This window comes from Pantherophis guttatus, chromosome 15, assembly GCF_059756535.1.
Source record: "Pantherophis guttatus breed Tessera chromosome 15, ASM5975653v1, whole genome shotgun sequence".
Classification (NCBI taxonomy): Eukaryota; Metazoa; Chordata; class Lepidosauria; order Squamata; family Colubridae; genus Pantherophis; species Pantherophis guttatus.
The window spans coordinates 16,938,863-16,955,201 of record NC_142077.1 but is presented as its reverse complement, the minus strand read 5'-3'; the positions used below and the strand labels follow the sequence as shown (position 1 = coordinate 16,955,201).

The 16,339-nt window shown below is 46.5% G+C and overlaps 2 long non-coding RNA genes across 2 annotated transcripts; one reads left to right on the top strand and one right to left on the bottom strand.

The window, feature by feature from the left end:
• Positions 1 to 8,348: 8,348 nt before the first annotated feature.
• On the bottom strand, positions 8,349 to 15,973 carry LOC148112006 (uncharacterized). Its single transcript, XR_015730021.1, has 3 exons — positions 15,371 to 15,973; positions 13,290 to 13,403; positions 8,349 to 11,546 (listed from the first exon to the last, which is right to left on the bottom strand). It is a non-coding gene; the product is annotated as an uncharacterized LOC148112006 (long non-coding RNA).
• LOC148112007 (uncharacterized) lies at positions 10,459 to 13,504 on the top strand. Its single transcript, XR_015730018.1, has 2 exons — positions 10,459 to 10,584; positions 10,917 to 13,504. It is a non-coding gene; the product is annotated as an uncharacterized LOC148112007 (long non-coding RNA).
• Positions 15,974 to 16,339: the final 366 nt, after the last annotated feature.

The window sequence follows — 16,339 nt, the reverse complement described above, 5'->3', positions numbered from 1 at the left end:
TAATTCCAGGTTGCTTCCAGATGTTACAAGATACTGTAGGAATCCTCCAAGTCCAGGATATTAACTGCCATGTGGCAGGACTCAGGATGTTTGCCTAAAAAGATTATATGATTCATTATTAACCTCTAATAATGTAGGTTCCTATGAAGATTCTACTCATTACACAGGAAATAATTAATATCCTAGGACTTCCCTCAACTTCATATACCTAGCTACATTTTTAAAGAAAAAAAAATATCCTTCTTATGCTCTTTCTAATGTAAAGAAATTCTTCTTGGAAAATGTCTGTGGTATCAGCTGTTTTCCAAAGAAGGTTTCTATTGGAAGAGAAAAAAACAGAATATTAAAGAAATGTTGCTTTTTGTCTTTCTCAGATACACAAAAATGCACCAAGTGCCCGGATGATAAATATCCAAATGAGGCCAGAGTCCAATGTATCTTCAAAGCTATAACTTTCCTGTCTTATGAAGAACTTCTGGGCATCATCCTGGTCTCTTTTGCCCTACTCTTTTTCCTAACCACAGATCTTGTTTTAATCATCTTCATTAAATACAGAGAAACTCCCCTTGTCAAAGCCAACAACCGGGACCTCTCCTATATCCTCCTGGTCTCCCTCCTGCTTTGCTTCTTGTCTCCTCTTCTCTTCATTGGTCAACCAAGGAAAGCCACCTGCCTTCTCCGACAAACAGTTTTCAGCATCATCTTCTCAGTTGCCGTTTCTTCTCTCTTGGCCAAAACCATCACGGTGGTGCTGGCTTTCCTGGCCACAAAACCAGGAAACCGAGTGAAGAGATGGTTGGGGAAGAGCTTGGCCAACTCCATCATCCTTTCTTGTTCTGCTGTCCAAATTATCATCTGCTCCATCTGGCTGGGAGTTTCTCCCCCCTTCCCTGACTCTGACCTCCACTCCCAGCCTGGAGAGATCATCCTGCAATGCAACGAAGGGGCCGTTGTCATGTTCTACGTCACCCTCAGCTACATGGGCTTCCTGGCTGCCATCTGCTTCACGGTGGCTTTCCTGGCCAGGAACCTGCCTGGGGCCTTCAACGAAGCCAAGCTGATCACCTTCAGCATGCTGGTCTTCTGCAGTGTCTGGGTGACTTTTGTGCCCACCTACCTGAGCACCAAAGGGAAATACATGGTGGCTGTGCAGGTCTTCTCCATCCTGGCCTCCAGTGCTGGTCTGCTGGGCTGCATCTTCATCCCCAAGTGCTACATTATCCTTCTGAGGCCAGACCTCAACACAAAGGAGCAGCTCACAGGCAGAACAAATGTGAAAACCTGAGTTACAGTATATCACAAATGTGATATTGAAGAATTGTTAAAAGTTTCTTTTATTTGAAAAGAGATATTCTTTCCATTTAGATAATATGCAGGAGTCAAAGAAAATCAAACATATATGCAATGGTGGGATTCTGCCGGTTCTAGGCGGTTTGGCCAAACCGTTTGTTAAATTGCTGGCTCGCCCCGCCTCTTGCCAATAAATAGTGGGGGCAGAGCGAGGGGCGGGCGAGCCAGTAATTTCATTTCATTTTATTAGATTTAACAAATGGTTCGTGGTTTTTTTTGTAATTTATTGGCCTTGCAGTAGTGGTGGGTTGCTACTGGTTCTCCCTGGTTCACAAGGACTGGTAGCAGTAATTTGGGCTGGTTCGGAGAACCGTTAGTAATTGCTGGCTGGCCATGCCCCCAAACCGGTATGCTCGCTCGCCCCGCCCCCCTCCACCCAGTCACTCCTCACTTATACTGTGTGAGTCCTTGCTGAAATACTGAAGTACTGTGCCTGCCAGGTAAACCTGCGAGTCATGGCCTACCTAGCTGCCCCCACCACCCCAGCCTGCCTCCCCTACTCCCTTCCCCTCAGCCCGTAACCCTGCCATGCTTCCCTGCCTTCCACGCGGCCTTCCTAGCATCCCCAAGACCAGCTTGCGAAGGCAGGCAAGCAGACCTGGCCACGGGGACTGCCGGGAAGGCAGGCAACTGTGTCAGGGCCACCTGGCTGTGGGGAAGAGAGCTAGCAGCTTCCTTCCTTCCCCGAAGTCCTGCCATGCTTGCCTGCCTTCCACGCTGCCTTCCTGGGGTCCCCATGGCCACCTTGCCACCCACCCCAACCCGCTTCCATTTTACCTTTCTTTAATGCGCCCCGCTTCTCTCCCAAACCTTGGGAGACGGCGTCCTCCATGCAGCAAGGCCCTCAAGGGGGAAAAGAAAAAAACAAACCTTGGCCTCTTGAAGGCTTCGAACGTGTGTGTGTGTTTGGCGGCACTGAAGGAAGCCACGTGAAGGGAGCCCGCTGGATAACCACACCAGCTGCGATTGGCCCCTTGCCTTCCGCTGCCGCCTCCACCTCTGCCTCTTCCTTCTCTCTGCTAACAGAAGTCAGAGAGGAAAAGGCAGTTGCTTCGCCAAGCGTTTCTCTGCATTTCATCCCAAGTCAGCCGCCCTCACTGGAAACGCGGAGAAACACTCAGCAAAGCAACTGCCTTTCCCCCTCCGACTTCTGTTGGCAGAGAGAAGGAAGAGGCAGCGGAAGGCAAGGGGCCGATTGCGTGGCTCACTTCAGCGCCACCAAACACACACACACCTTCAAAGCCTTCAAGAGGCTTCAGAGGCCAAGGCTTTTCTTTTCTTTTCCCCCTCCTGCAGCCACCTCAAGGGGTTTGTGGCGCGGAGGACGCCGTCTCCCAAGGTTTGGGGCGGGAAGCGGGACACGTTAAAGAAAGGTAAAAGGGAAGTGGGGTGGGGTGGGATCCTCTTCCAAGCACAGATGGTTCCTCCTTTAATACCTGGTCCTGCACTTGACCTGGCCGGACAGCCCCCCCTCCCCCCAGCGCCCTCCTGCCTGTCCTTCCTTCTACTGACAGGCTGAGGAGACCAAAGGTCCGGCGGGGGGCGGGGGGGGCTTTGTTGCTCAGGCCGAGAAGCAACATGAGAGAGAGGGAGCCAGATTTGCTGGCTGAGGAACTCTGGGAGTTGAAGTCCAAAGACTAAATGTTGCCAAGGTTGGAGACCCCTGCCCTAGACCACCTTAGGAGCAAAGTGGTGGGTTTTGCTGGCATTTCAGGAGGAAAGGGAGGGAGGGAGAGAGAGAAATAGAAAAAGAGACAAAGGAAGAGACAAAGAAAGAAAGAGAAAGAAGGAAAGAGGGAGAGAGAAAGAAAAGAAAGAGACAAAGAGAGAGAAAGAGAAAAAGAAGGAAAGAAAGAAAGAAAAGAAAGAAAAAAGAAAGAAAGGGAGAGAGAGAGAGAGAAAAGAGAGATTAAGAAAAAGAGACAAAGAAAGAGGAAGGGTGAGAGAGAAAGAGAAAAAGAAAGAAGAGAAAGAAAGAGGAAGGAAGGGGGAAGAGGGAGAGAAAGAGAGAGAAAAGGAAGGAAGGACCACAAACCCTGGCACTAGATGTGGCTTCAGAAGATACGTTGAAACAGGATAGCAATCTAGGGCTGGAAGGGACCTTAGAGGCCATCTAGTCCAGCCCCCTGCTCCAGCAGGAAACCTTCCTGGATTATTTTGGTGCCTCTAACAGAGAGAAAAATTGTCAGAAAGGAGAAGGAGTTTACTAGGACAAGGCTGCCATGCAGAGAAAGGCAAAGTTATTTTTGACCGGTCCTTGCACTTTTGACCAGTCCTTGAACTTACGACTGTCCTCACATTTTACATTTTGCACCCTATCTTGTCACCGTGGTGAAGAGAAGTAGTGGTGAAATGACTGACACAGTTGTTAAGAATGCCTCAACGGGCATAAATGTGAGGATGGTCATAAGTGCGAGAACCGGTCAAAAGTGTGAGGACCGGTCAGAAATGACTTTTTTCAGCCCTCTGAGTAGTCCCTATGCACATAGCCACGCCCACCCAGTCACATGTCCAGCTAGCCACACCCACCCAGTCACATGACCAGCTAGCCACATCCACCCAGTCACATGACCACCAAGCCACAGCCCCAACTAAGCCACGCCCACAGATCCGGTTGTTAAAAAAATTGAATCCCACCACTGTGTATATGTTTCAAATTTGGGAATTTTTTTTTTTTTTTATTGAAAAGGTTTTCAAATACAAATTTTTCCCCCTTTTTCCCCCCCCTCCCCCCCCTCCCTAACCCCCCCTCCCCACCCTTCCCCCCCTGTGACTTCTTCGTAACAAAAAAAAACCCTAATTCATAACAGATTACTTACTCCCTCCTCAAAATACTGACCTTTACTTACTAAAAGTATTATAAATCCCCCTTTATCCATACATTTCAGAAAAGAAGAAGAGAGAAAAAAAAAAAACACATTATACTATAACTATTATAAAATAACTCTAATTTAGCATAATAGTGTTTTATATCTATGCATTATTGCAACAATTCAAAACCACCTTCCACTTTAAAACTATACAATAAGTCCTACTTTAATAACATTTCAAAGCGGGCTCCCCATAAAATCTAATTTAACATTTATTCCACTCTATCCATTTCCTCCACTCCCCTAAATGTATCACTTAAAAATCCCTTTTCTTAAACTAATCAATCTGTAGCTAGCTTATTCACCCACTGTCTTACAAATTTACCATACACAACAATTCTTGATATCTTTAATTCACTGCCCACACTACTTAAAAATATATATATATATATATTCCATTATATCTAAATAAAAAAAGAAAAGACAATAACTTTAAATTTATAGTCCATATAATATCTTCTTGAAGTCTTTCCACTGGATTGTTAAAACCAACATCCATAATAGGGTGACATAGCTTGCGGATGCAACAGTTTATTCAAGATCTCCAATCATATCTGCCCCCATCAGTAGTAAACATCTTCTTATATATATAAAAGTAAAAACAACCACCCGAGTGACATTATAATTGTATTCCATATAATAATAATTGTGGGTTTCATCAGAATTATTAATTTCCATCATCGTATTGGGTAACAACCCGATCTTCTGCATGTCCCAATGTGATTCTCTTGCCTTATAATTCAAGATAATTATAATATATTTATCAACACAAAAAGAAGTTTCAAAGTAGATAATTCAAAACCATCAATTTGAGGCTCTTTCCATGTCCCAAAATTACGGCAATGCAGAGATCTGCCACTATCCTCAGGATGATATTGACCAATATGTCGCCTCCTCTATGTTTTCACATAATCATTCATATTTTAAAATCACTGGCTTCACTGTTGCTTGGGTTAGAAATTTCTATTTTTGTACAACCTATTTCTTTTTTTGTTTTCTTTTTGTGGGTTTGACCTCCATCCTAATTTTTTGTGTCTCGCATTTCTTTTTTATCCCTTGTATATCCTCTAATTGGTTTCCATGCTTGTCCTTGCCTTGATAAGTCATCACATTAAAATCAGATGGCACTTCTCTCAAATTTGTAGATAATCCAGCTGGGGTATCCGATAAATCCAAAGGCAATTTATCTGGTACAGTCTCTGTCTTTAGTTCCAGCTCCTTCTGCTTATCCTGTATTATATCTGAAGACGTTAAATTCATTTTCAACCTATTTTGATAAAATTCTTCCGCTCTTTCAACAGTATTTAACTGGTATCTTTCTCCTTGATATCTCAATATAATACCAACTGGGACGTCCCACCGGAATTGAATATTTCTCCTTTTTAACTCAGACACCAGAAAGCCAAATTTCTTCCTTTCCATTAATATCTTAGGTGGGAGTTCCTTGTAAATCCAAATCTTTCTTCCATACAATTGCAAATTAGAATTGAAGGAATTTTGCACAATTTTATTCCTAATTTCTTTATCTGAAAAATAGATTACCACATCTCTAGGCAATTGCCTTTGCTTGGCAGTCCAGGAGTTTATTCGATAAGCTCTGTCAATCCTACAAAACACTTCCTCAGGTTGAATCTTTAAAATCCCAGCTAGAAATTCAGAAGATATTTTCCTTAATTCATCTCTGTTATTTTCCTGCAAACCTCTAAGTCTTATTGCATATTCTGTGAAATTATATTGTATCTTTAGAACCTCTTTTTGAATCCTCTGTTCCAGATATTCTACATTACCAGACTTTTGGTCAGCATCCATTTTAGATTTTTCTTCTGAACTATAATCCTGAATATTTAACAAATCATTTTCAATTTTTTGAATTCTATTGTCCAATTTATCTTGAATTTCATCCATTTTTGACTCTAGTAAATTAGTATTTGTATCCAACCGAATCATGAATTCTGACAATTTTAAAATTTTTTGCTGCAAAAAGTCAAACTTGGATTTCACCAATTCCTTAGTTTCCTGCTTAAATTTTTCAAGTTGCTGATTCACAATCTCATCCCTTCTTTCAATCTCCTCTAAGAGAAATTCTATTATATTAAAATCAGGTTTCTGGGACTGAAGAGTTAAAACTTGTTCCTTTAAATTCTTAGTGGGGGAATCCCCCCCACCTATTTGTTTGTCTGACTTCACAAGCCTCAGTGCCATGTTTCCGCCTAAGCAGGCTTTGTTAGAAGAAGAAAAAAAAAAAAAACAAGACAAAAGACTTCCAGCCAGCAACACTCAAGCCTCCAGGGAAAAAAGAGAAAAACAAAAACAGGAGCGGAGTTTTGTCTACAAATGTAGCCAGTGGTATTTATTCCGCTACATTGTAATAATAAAAAACGGAAGAACTTTCCCTCTCAAACTCTTCTCCAGCCGCGGCAGACGCCATTTTAAAAAGAAACTTTTTTCCTCTTTCTCTTCCTCTATTCTCTTAAGTAATTTTTAAAAGATAAGTAAAATACTTGCGCTTCAGTATTACAGGTCCAGCTCACATTTTCTTTGAGTAATCTGTCAAATTCGCAGGCTTGCTTTTGACGCCTGGCTCTGCATTAGCAGAGGTCTCCCAAAGCCCGGAGCAGCGGCTGGGGATATGGGGCATCTCATCCGCTCCATCCCAAAAGTAAAAGAAAAACTTTTGGGACTCTGCAGAGAGTTCTACCCACCCCTGCCGGCTCTATCTCCGTTTCCTCATGGGAACGGAGTTTTTTCGAGCCGCCGTTCCGTTGTGAAGGCGGCTCTGACAGGCAGTGGAAGCTGACGATCCCTAAGGAACGTCTGGCGGCGGCCAGCAGCAAACAGGAAGTCGAAAATTTGGGAATTTTTGAATTCTTCACAAAGGAGCAACTTTCAGCCAGAAGAAATGTGGAAATGTGAGACTGAGGAATTTCAACTTTTAACGTTTTTCACAGTCCAAACATGGAAAATGGTCCACGCTGTTCTGCATGCATGAGTGGGCCAACTATTTTTCTTGAAATAAATAAAGGGTGTGTGGAAGATTGTAAGGAGACAAATTTCTTGGAGAAATGGGAGCATGTTAGCAAGACAGAAATAGAGAAGGAATGTATGGAGCAACGTTGATGGCCTCATTTCTCAGTACATTTCACCCAAACTGCTCTGGCAACGCAACTGAGACGTTTCTTTTTGTTTACACAATAACTCTTTCTTGAGGGTAGCAACAATACAAGGCTGGGGAGGTAACTTGAGTCTCCCTAATTCTGAGTATTCATGCTTACATCATCTATTAAATGAAATATACATATGTACGATTGTCCTTTTCGCCTCCTTTCCTGGAATGTATAAATATGAGTGCATCCTTTTGTCTCTAAATATTTCCTCCCACTGTTTTCTGGAGGGAAATTCCTCCAATGGACACTGAATAAATAACAACTGCAGTGAGCCTGGATTATTGGGTTTTTTAGGTCCTGTGTTTCATTCCAGAGAAACTGGTGTCAGGAGTGGGATTCACAATCTTCCATCTGCCACCAGGGACAACAGATGGGGCAGCCCTATAGGGTGAGTGTTGTGAGATTGATCCCATAACCCTTCCCACTGCCACATAAAGGCACCATTGAGGAGTGTGTGTGAGACCACAGTCTGTGTGTCTAAGAGTCTCTTGTGTCTGGAAAGGTTTGTGGTCCCTTCCGTCCCAATTTCTCAGCCACCCTGGCCCTGCTGTGAGCTCAGCCAAGCGATGTCTGGAGGTATCCAGGAACTGAGGGGGAATTTGGCTTTGCAGAGTGAGAGGGACCCTCTGTGTGGAAGAATGGAGGCTGACCCTGAGATTTTGTGCAAACTCCCTTTTTTCTGTTGTCTGAATGGAGGAATTCAGCTGATCCCAGGCAGGGAGGGAAGTGGATGATGGGGCTCAGGTGGACTCTGATTGGGGAAGGAATCTTTCCCAAAGAAACAGGGAAACCTGCTGTGTCCCAGGGCTGGGAGGGGGTCCAATGCCCCCAAAGGCTGAAAAAAAGGGAGTGAGTGAAATTGGAAGACATGATAAAAAAAACTCTTCCTCCTTGTGAGAAGAGAAATTCCTGTATCTGCACAAGGCTGTGACAGATTCCCTGCAAACAGAAGCAGGAAAGCTGGTTTTTGTATTTGTTAGATTTTCCACCAGTGTTTTATTATTTTTACAAATAACTAAAGGAGGTGAACATGTCCAACTCTTCCTCTTCCTTTTTTTCCTTTTTTTCCCACAACAATAACCCTGTGAGGTGGGCTTGTCTGAAAGAGAGGGTCTTTCCCGAGGTTAGCAAACAGGCTTTCAGGCCTAAGGCAGGACTTGAACTCAGGATCTCTTGCTTCCTAGCAATGTTAAGGCAGGGTGGATTTTGGGCAAAGGCCCTGCTCGTCCCCACTGCTGCCTCATGTTCCAGCAGAACCACAATCCCCCCCCCCGGGTCTTTCTGGGGTAGAGCAGCCCCATCCGAGAGCAAAGGGGAGAAACTCCTGGACACAGAGACCCCCCCCAACCCCTCGGGTTCTGGAGGTGGGTCCTTGCAATAGTCATTGTCATTAAGTGAGTATTTCCGACATCGGCTGGTCACTCTGCGGGTCCCAGAGGAATGAAAGCCCCCCTGCCCTTGGTGTGGTGGGATCAGCCCCATGAATTGGACGGCTGCGTCCAGGCGGTTTTCTTGAGAGCAGGAGAGGTCGGCCTCTGCCTTTTTCTCTCTCTCTGCTTTTCTATTTTTTTCTCAGTTGATAATATAAAATGCAGAAATGCAGGAGAAAATGGGAGGGAAAACAGGGGAGGGAAAAGGGAGAAAAAGCTTCCGACTCCCTTCTCAACCGAACCCTGGCATCTCCTGGTGGTCTCCCAACCCTGTTTAAATCCAAGCCTGCTTCAGCTTTTCCAGATCAGTCCGCTGCTGCATCCTTAAGATAGTCCTTGACTTACTACCAGTATTGCAATTGGTAAGCTGGGTGGTCGTTAAGTGAGTTGCTCTCAGTTTTGCAATGTTCCTGCCATGGTTATTAAGCACATCTTTTTTGTGAATCAGGTGGTCATTAAGCAAGTTCAGTTTCGACCTTTGATGTTGCTTGTCGTATTTCCGTGCCCGTTGTCAGGAGCGTGTGACCATGGGGATGCTGCTTTCAGTCATACGTGCGAGGACCCGTCATAGATCCCTTTTTTCAGGGCCATCAGAACCTGGGACTCTCCTGGTTGTAAGCAGAAGACGACTACGGGGTCCTTGATTAGGGACGGTGTGAAATTGAATCCCTGCGTTTCTTCAGCCACCTTCTCACCATCTCTTCTTCAGCTGAATGATCCCTGATCCTTCCTCCCATTTCTCTTCCAACTCCTCTTCAGCCGGGCCTGGAGAGGAAAGCCTGGATTCCCTGGCTCTCTAATGCCGGACTCCAGATACAAGGGACAACGTTTCAATTTGGACTGCACCCCCAAACAAGGGGAACAACCTGTGGCTTCCCAGCTCTCCAGACAACTGACAGCTGTCCGTTCAGATGGACGAGCTCTGATTGACGGGATTCAGGGCTTCCTTGTAAGAGCCCTTTAAGATTCAGTGGATAAGCCCCGCCCCCCAGGTGAAGGCAGCCGGTTGGGGGTTATTATTCAAATCTTAGGTCCCGGCCAATCAGAGCCTTGGCTTGTGACGTCAGAGGCTCCTCCTGAGCTCATTGGCTGGAGCTCACCATGGCAACCGCCAGCATCCTTGGGGAGTCTGGACCACATCATGGAGGCTCTGCTCAGCATCCCTGGAAAGTGGCTGGATTGGATGGCAGCACTGGGGGCATCGCAGGGCCTCCCTCGCCTGGGCTCCTCAGGAGGGAGAGACCCTCCCCTTTAAGGCAGAATTAAGGGGGGGAGAGATGAGTGAAATGGGGTTCAACCAAACACGACAGACGTGCTGATACCTGCCGTGTCTGCAGCCTCCATACCTGTCACCAAACTCCTCATCCACCATCTCGAAGGTCCTTGTCTCGGGAAAGGGGCTGGGGCCGGGCGGCTGGCGGGCAGCGATATCAACTCGGGAAAAAATTGGCTTCGGGATGTCCCAGTTGGAGAGGCATTGAGACCCCAAAGCTGGAAACTGACCTGGGGAAATTAACCTAAAAAGGGATTCCATTGGCCAGATGTAGTTATTTCCCAAACAGACTCAGCCTGGTGATTGAATTATTTATATATTTTCATTTTTTATTACTCAGGTTTTTATCCACCTTTATTGTTTCTCTAAATAGCTGAAGGCATGAACGTACTGAAGACGCCTTTGCCCTCACAAGAACCTTGTGAGGTAGGCTACGGCTAAGAGGGAGGGACTGGCCCAAGGTGACCCTCCAGGCTTTCGTGCCTTGGATGGGGCTGGTAAGTACTTGGAGGGGGGGCTCTTTCCTAATCCGAATGGTCACCTCCCCCTTTCCCTGTGATCAGAAGCCCCCTAGCAGTGCCAGAGATGGCCGAATTGATCGATCGCTGATTCTGACTCCTTTGGAGAGTTTCGATAGATGAGATGCCTCGAATTGGAGCCAGAATCAAATGGGAAGTCGGGACAGTTTGAAGGGAGACCAGTTGTGATGGATTGTCTCAGTGTTTCTCAAACTGGGACCCTTGAAGGCATCTGTGGACTTAAGGCCGGTTAGCAAAATGTCCCCTGAACTGAGAGAGGAAGTGACCGTGTCTCTCCATTTTTCAAACAGGTCAGCACCAGGGAAGAAAAGGTCCTTGAGGGAAGATCCTTGGGGAATCTCTCAGAGAGCAGTGATGGCCTCCATCTCCAGATTAACCAGCTGAGAGATTCCTTTGACTTTCAGATCCAGGAATTCAAGAAAGACAAACAACGGATGGAAGAGCAGCACAGTTGTCTCAAGGAGACTGTGGATCAACTTCAGACCACAACAGAAGACCTGCAGAAAACTCTGCTGGAGAACAAAGGAAGGTTGGACCATGCCAACACGATGATCCACCAGTTAGAGCTAGAAAAGAAATCTTTGGTGAAACACACTGAAGAACTCCAGAAAGAAATGTCTGAGGTTACTAGCCAAGTGGCCTTCCTCAGACTTGAGAAGGCTGCCTTAGAACCTCTGAGAAACTCCTCAAAGAGGTCTGGAACCTTCTTAAGAACTTAAGAAGCACCTCTAGAGTCTGCAGCATGAACTGGCTGAGATGGACCAAGGTTCCACTTTGTGGAGAAAAGCCACTCCATCCAACTGAGGCAGAAAGTCACCCGTCTTCAGAATGTGAGGGGAAATGAGAAGAAGCAACTCAACAATCGGCATCAGCAGCAGACCTCTGTTTACCAGGCCACAATGGAAGACCAGCAGAAAACTCTGGAGGACAAGAGAGAAGGAGTGAACCAGGTCAGAATGGCCATCCAAGAATCAGAGCTTCAGAACAGGCGTTTGGAGAAAGACAGAGAAGGTCTCCACAGAGAGGTCACCAGCCAAGTGGGCTTCTTCAGAAGTGATGTTGGCACTCCTGAGTGACCAGCACATGGCAGAACTTTGCTGACACTCTCTCCCCATAGCTGGAATGGAGGAATGGGGGCCTTTTACCCATTTGAGAAAGAAAAGAGGCTCTTCCCCTCCCTTCCCTTGACTTGCCCCCCAGTGTGCCAGGGGAGTCATGAGAGCCCCACCCTTACCAGGTGAAGCCCCTCCCTTACCTCCACCTTACCAGTCACTGCAGGACTGCCAGATGAGCTGAAAGCCTCCCAGCCACCCAGCATCAGGGCCTGGAGCTTCTCACTCACCCTGCCTACTGACCCAGCTACTGCTGGGCACATCTCGGCTGCGGCATGCCCCAGGCAGGGTGAGTGAGAAGCGCCCCACCGGCCAGCCACTGAAGCTCCGCCACTGCAAGAGAGAAGGAGAGAGGGAGAGAGAGAGATCCGATCCAACCTTGGAGGGCTGGTGGTGATGTTCTCTCTCTCTCTCTCTCTCTCTCTCACACACACACACACACACACACACACACACACACACACACTGGTCTCTCACCCCCCCATCCCCCCATGGCAGCGACATCCCTTCACTAACCTGCTTTCCAGCTCCGTTCTCGGCTGAGCATGTGGGGCAAGAAGTCTGTGGGACTCTGGTAAAAAAACCCACCATAATTGAGACCTTCCAACTTTTCATACAAAAAGAAAAAAAAAATCTCGCAAAGTTTGAAGGTCTCAACTATTTCTTTTACTGGAGTCCCAGACTTCTGTCCGTTCCCTGCATGCGCAGCGGAGAACGGAGCTGGAAAGCAGGTTAGTGAAGGGATGAGGCTGCCTTGGGGGTGGGAGTGGGGGGGGGCTGAGGGACCTCTGTTTGTGTGTGTGTGTGTGTTTGTGTGTGTTTGTGTGTGTGTGTGTGCGTGTGACAGAGAGGGAGAGAGAGAGCACATTGCTGCCAGCCCTGGATAACTCTCCGAGGTTGAATCTCTCTCTCTCTCTCTCATACACACACACACTGTCCTTTATTTGGGATCGCAGCACAGAGGCCTCTCCCAAAAGCTGAAGCCTTCGGATGGAACATTTTGGGGACGTCCTGTGGTGCCAAGGAAAGAACGATTGGTAGGAAAATGTGGGGGGGGGAGGAGGAGGTTTGCTCCGAAGCGACAGCAGAACGTTGCACTTGGGAGGCTCCATGGGTAATACCGGTATTGGATTGCACGTCCTGCTCCAGTGAGAGGGGGGCATGCAGGGGACTTGGTGGCCAGGGAAGATGGGGTTTTGGGGTGCAAAGGAAGAAGGGATGATCTCCCTCTCCCTCTTCCATTTTGCTGCAGGGCCGCCATGGAGCTCATGCAGGGCAGCGCGACTGCTGGCGAAGGGGGCCCTGGCAGGCAGGCAGCTGGGGAGGTGCTCCAGAGATCTGGGCCGAGTTGCCCGGCCCTCGCTGGCTCAGCTGATTCACGGGCTGCAATTAAGGGGCCGAGCCTCCATGAAGTGACCGGGGAAGGGAAGGGCTGCCTCCTGTGCTGGCCACGCCCTCCCCTTCACTTATATTAGGCCCACCCCAAAAAAATCAGGCTAGGACTTATTTTTGGAGAAGGTCGTATTTTCTGGGAAACACGGTATTTCTTACCTGTCCAGTTGTTCCCGCAACTCTTGGTTCTCCCTGAGGAGCTCCTGGCTCTTCCCAGCTTCCTTCAGAACCCTGCAGTGGAGATGGAGGTTTTGTTGCTCCAACATCTGGATTCTGTAAAATAGGAAGACAAGAGGGAAATGAGCCCCCTCAGGTCTTCCCTTGAATCATCAAACCCTTTTAAAATGAAAACTAACTAAAATGCCTGGCACTTCCTTTGTTTTACCCAGCCTTACTTTTTAATTAAAAAAAAAAGTCGCTGGGTGAGATCATCCGTGGTTTTGGGGTGAAGTATCATCAGTATGCAGATGATACTCAGCTATACATCTCCACCCTGGACCACCCCAATGATGCCCTTAAAGTGATGTCCCAGTGCCTGGAGGCTGTACGGATCTGGATGGGGAGGAACAGACTCAGGCTCAACCCATCCAAGACCGAGTGGCTGTGGTTTCCGACGTCCCGATATAGTCAGTTGGTGCCATCACTGACTATTGGGGATGAGTCGTTGGCCCCCACGGAGAGGGTTCGCAACTTAGGCGTCCTCTTGGACTCACGGCTGTCTTTAAAAGAACACTTGATGGCTGTGGCCGGGAGGTCTTTTTATCAGGTTCACCTGATTCGCCAGTTGCGTTCCTTTCTGGATTGGGACTCGTTAAATACGGTCACTCATGCCCTCGTCACTTCACGCCTGGACTACTGTAATGCTCTCTACATGGGGCTCCCCTTGAGGAGCACCCGGAGGCTCCAGCTGGTCCAGAATGCGGCCGCGCGGATAGTTATGGGAGCAGCATGGCGCTCCCATGTGGCTCCCCTCCTGCGCGAGCTGCACTGGCTCCCTGTGGTCTTCCGGGCGCGCTTCAAGGTCTTAGTTACCACCTTTAGAGTGCTCCATGGCTTAGGACCGGGGTACTTACGAGACCACCTTCTGCCACCAATAGCCTCTCACCGCCCAGTACGCTCCCATAGAGAGGGGCTTCTCAGGGTGCTGTCAGCCAAACAGTGTCGACTGGCGGCCCCCAGGGGGAGAGCCTTTTCTGTGGGGGCACCCACCATCTGGAACGAGCTCCCCCCAGAGATACAGAAGATTCCGGATCTGCGCACTTTCCGCCATGCCCTCAAAACATTCCTGTTTCAGCAGGCCGGCCTGGCCTAACTTTCCCTTTATATTGCTTTTTGATTTTATTTTAAACTGGGATGTCTTGAATTATCTAGGACCAGAGTGTTTAGTATATTTTAATTGGTTTTTGTTTAATTAACATTTGTATTACATGTATTTTTTATCGTTCGCTGTTCACCGCCTTGAGTCCCTCAGGAATAGGGCGGTATATAAATTTAATAAATAAATAAATAAATAAATAAATAAATAAATAAATAAATAAATAAATAAATAAATAAATAAATAAATAAATAAATAAACAAATAAACAAATAAACAAATAAATAAATAAATAAATACTTGAGTTTTGCCATTTCTGTTGCCACAGCTACAGTGCCAAGTTCTTCTCACAGGAACCAAAGCAGGAAGGATTTCAATGATTTATTAGGCACTTCAGAAATGCTCAGAAAAACTGACAAATCGGTAGATCCTGTCTACATCGCCACCATATTCTGAAGGGATTTGATTCGCTTCTTCAGTCTTCACAACATTATTTAAGTGCAAATGAATGAATGTTTACTTTCAGTATTTAGCATTACATAATCTACAAGTACCACAAAGGAATCTTCAGATCTTAAAACCTTTTCCCCCCCCTTTTTTGGCTTTCATACCAGAAAAGGCACCAACCAATTCAAAACAATTTCCAAACTTTCTAATGGGGACAGAAGGGGGAGAAGACTGAACTGGGGAGAGCCGAGGGGGAGCCGAGAACTGAGGTCAGTGAGCAGCAGAGGAGGAGATCAAAGCAGGGACCTCCTAAATTCAGAGGATTTGGCCAGGAAAAGTCCCTGTCAAGAGATTCATGATGTCTCCCACCCATCCAGGCAACGTAATTCAACGCAGAACGTTGTGTAATGTGTGTCCGGGGTAGGGAGCTAAGGAGAATTGAAGAGGAAATCCTGGAAGAGAAAGTCAGGGTTTCTCACCTCCGCAGTTTCTCCTCCACCTCCCTGCAGAGTTCTGCGTTCTTCTCCGAAAGCTGGGCGTTTTTACTCAGGAGCTCCTCAGTCAGGGAGAACGACTTCTGCTTTCGGTTGCTGTAAATAGGAAAACCAGAGAGAAATTAGACCCTTAAGTTTTTTACTTGACTCATCGAACATTTTCTTCCATTGAAAAATATTAAAAATACCTTTATGTTTGTCTCGGTGTATAAATTCAGTCTTGCTATTTCTACCAACAATCCTCTCACCATTTATTGGGTCTTTTAGAAAGGCTCCGTAAAAATGGCCAATGGGTACAGTTTGAGGGACTTTAGATACACCTCCAGGGTAGTCTTAAGGGATTGGATTAGTGACTTAAATATTAAGGTTTAATGTGTTGATAAGAGTTGTTTATAAGAGTTGGATTACTTAAGTTTTTACTTCAGTATTTAGCAAAGAAAGTCTACACACCCCTATTAAAAGGCCAGGTTTTGGAAATGTAAAAGAAAAAAATCAGACCAAGATAAATCCCCTCAGAGTACTTCCTCCTTTAACATAACATATAAGATGTACAATTCAAGTCGAAAAACAAACTGAAGTTGTGAGGGAAAACTTCTCTCATGGTTTGCTGTGCCTATTGATTGGCTTTGATTGGTTTCTGGTTTGAACGTTTGAATGAGCCAATCAGAGCGCAGCTGTTGACTCTGAGTTTCCCGGGCTTTGTAACTGACACTCACTCGGCCTATAAGGAGCTGCTCTGGCTGCTGAGAGCACACATGGCACATGGCACATTGCTTTCTTACTCCTCTCCCGGGTCCCACACAAGAGCTGCAGTCACTTAGCCTCCTTCTCAGGAAGGAAGATACATTCCAGACGCCTTCAGATCTTCTTCCCTAGCCTGACTGTTAGAGCCAGGTGATGTCATGGAGGGAGTAAAATGGGGTGAAACCTACTTAACAACGCTCTTGCTTAGCA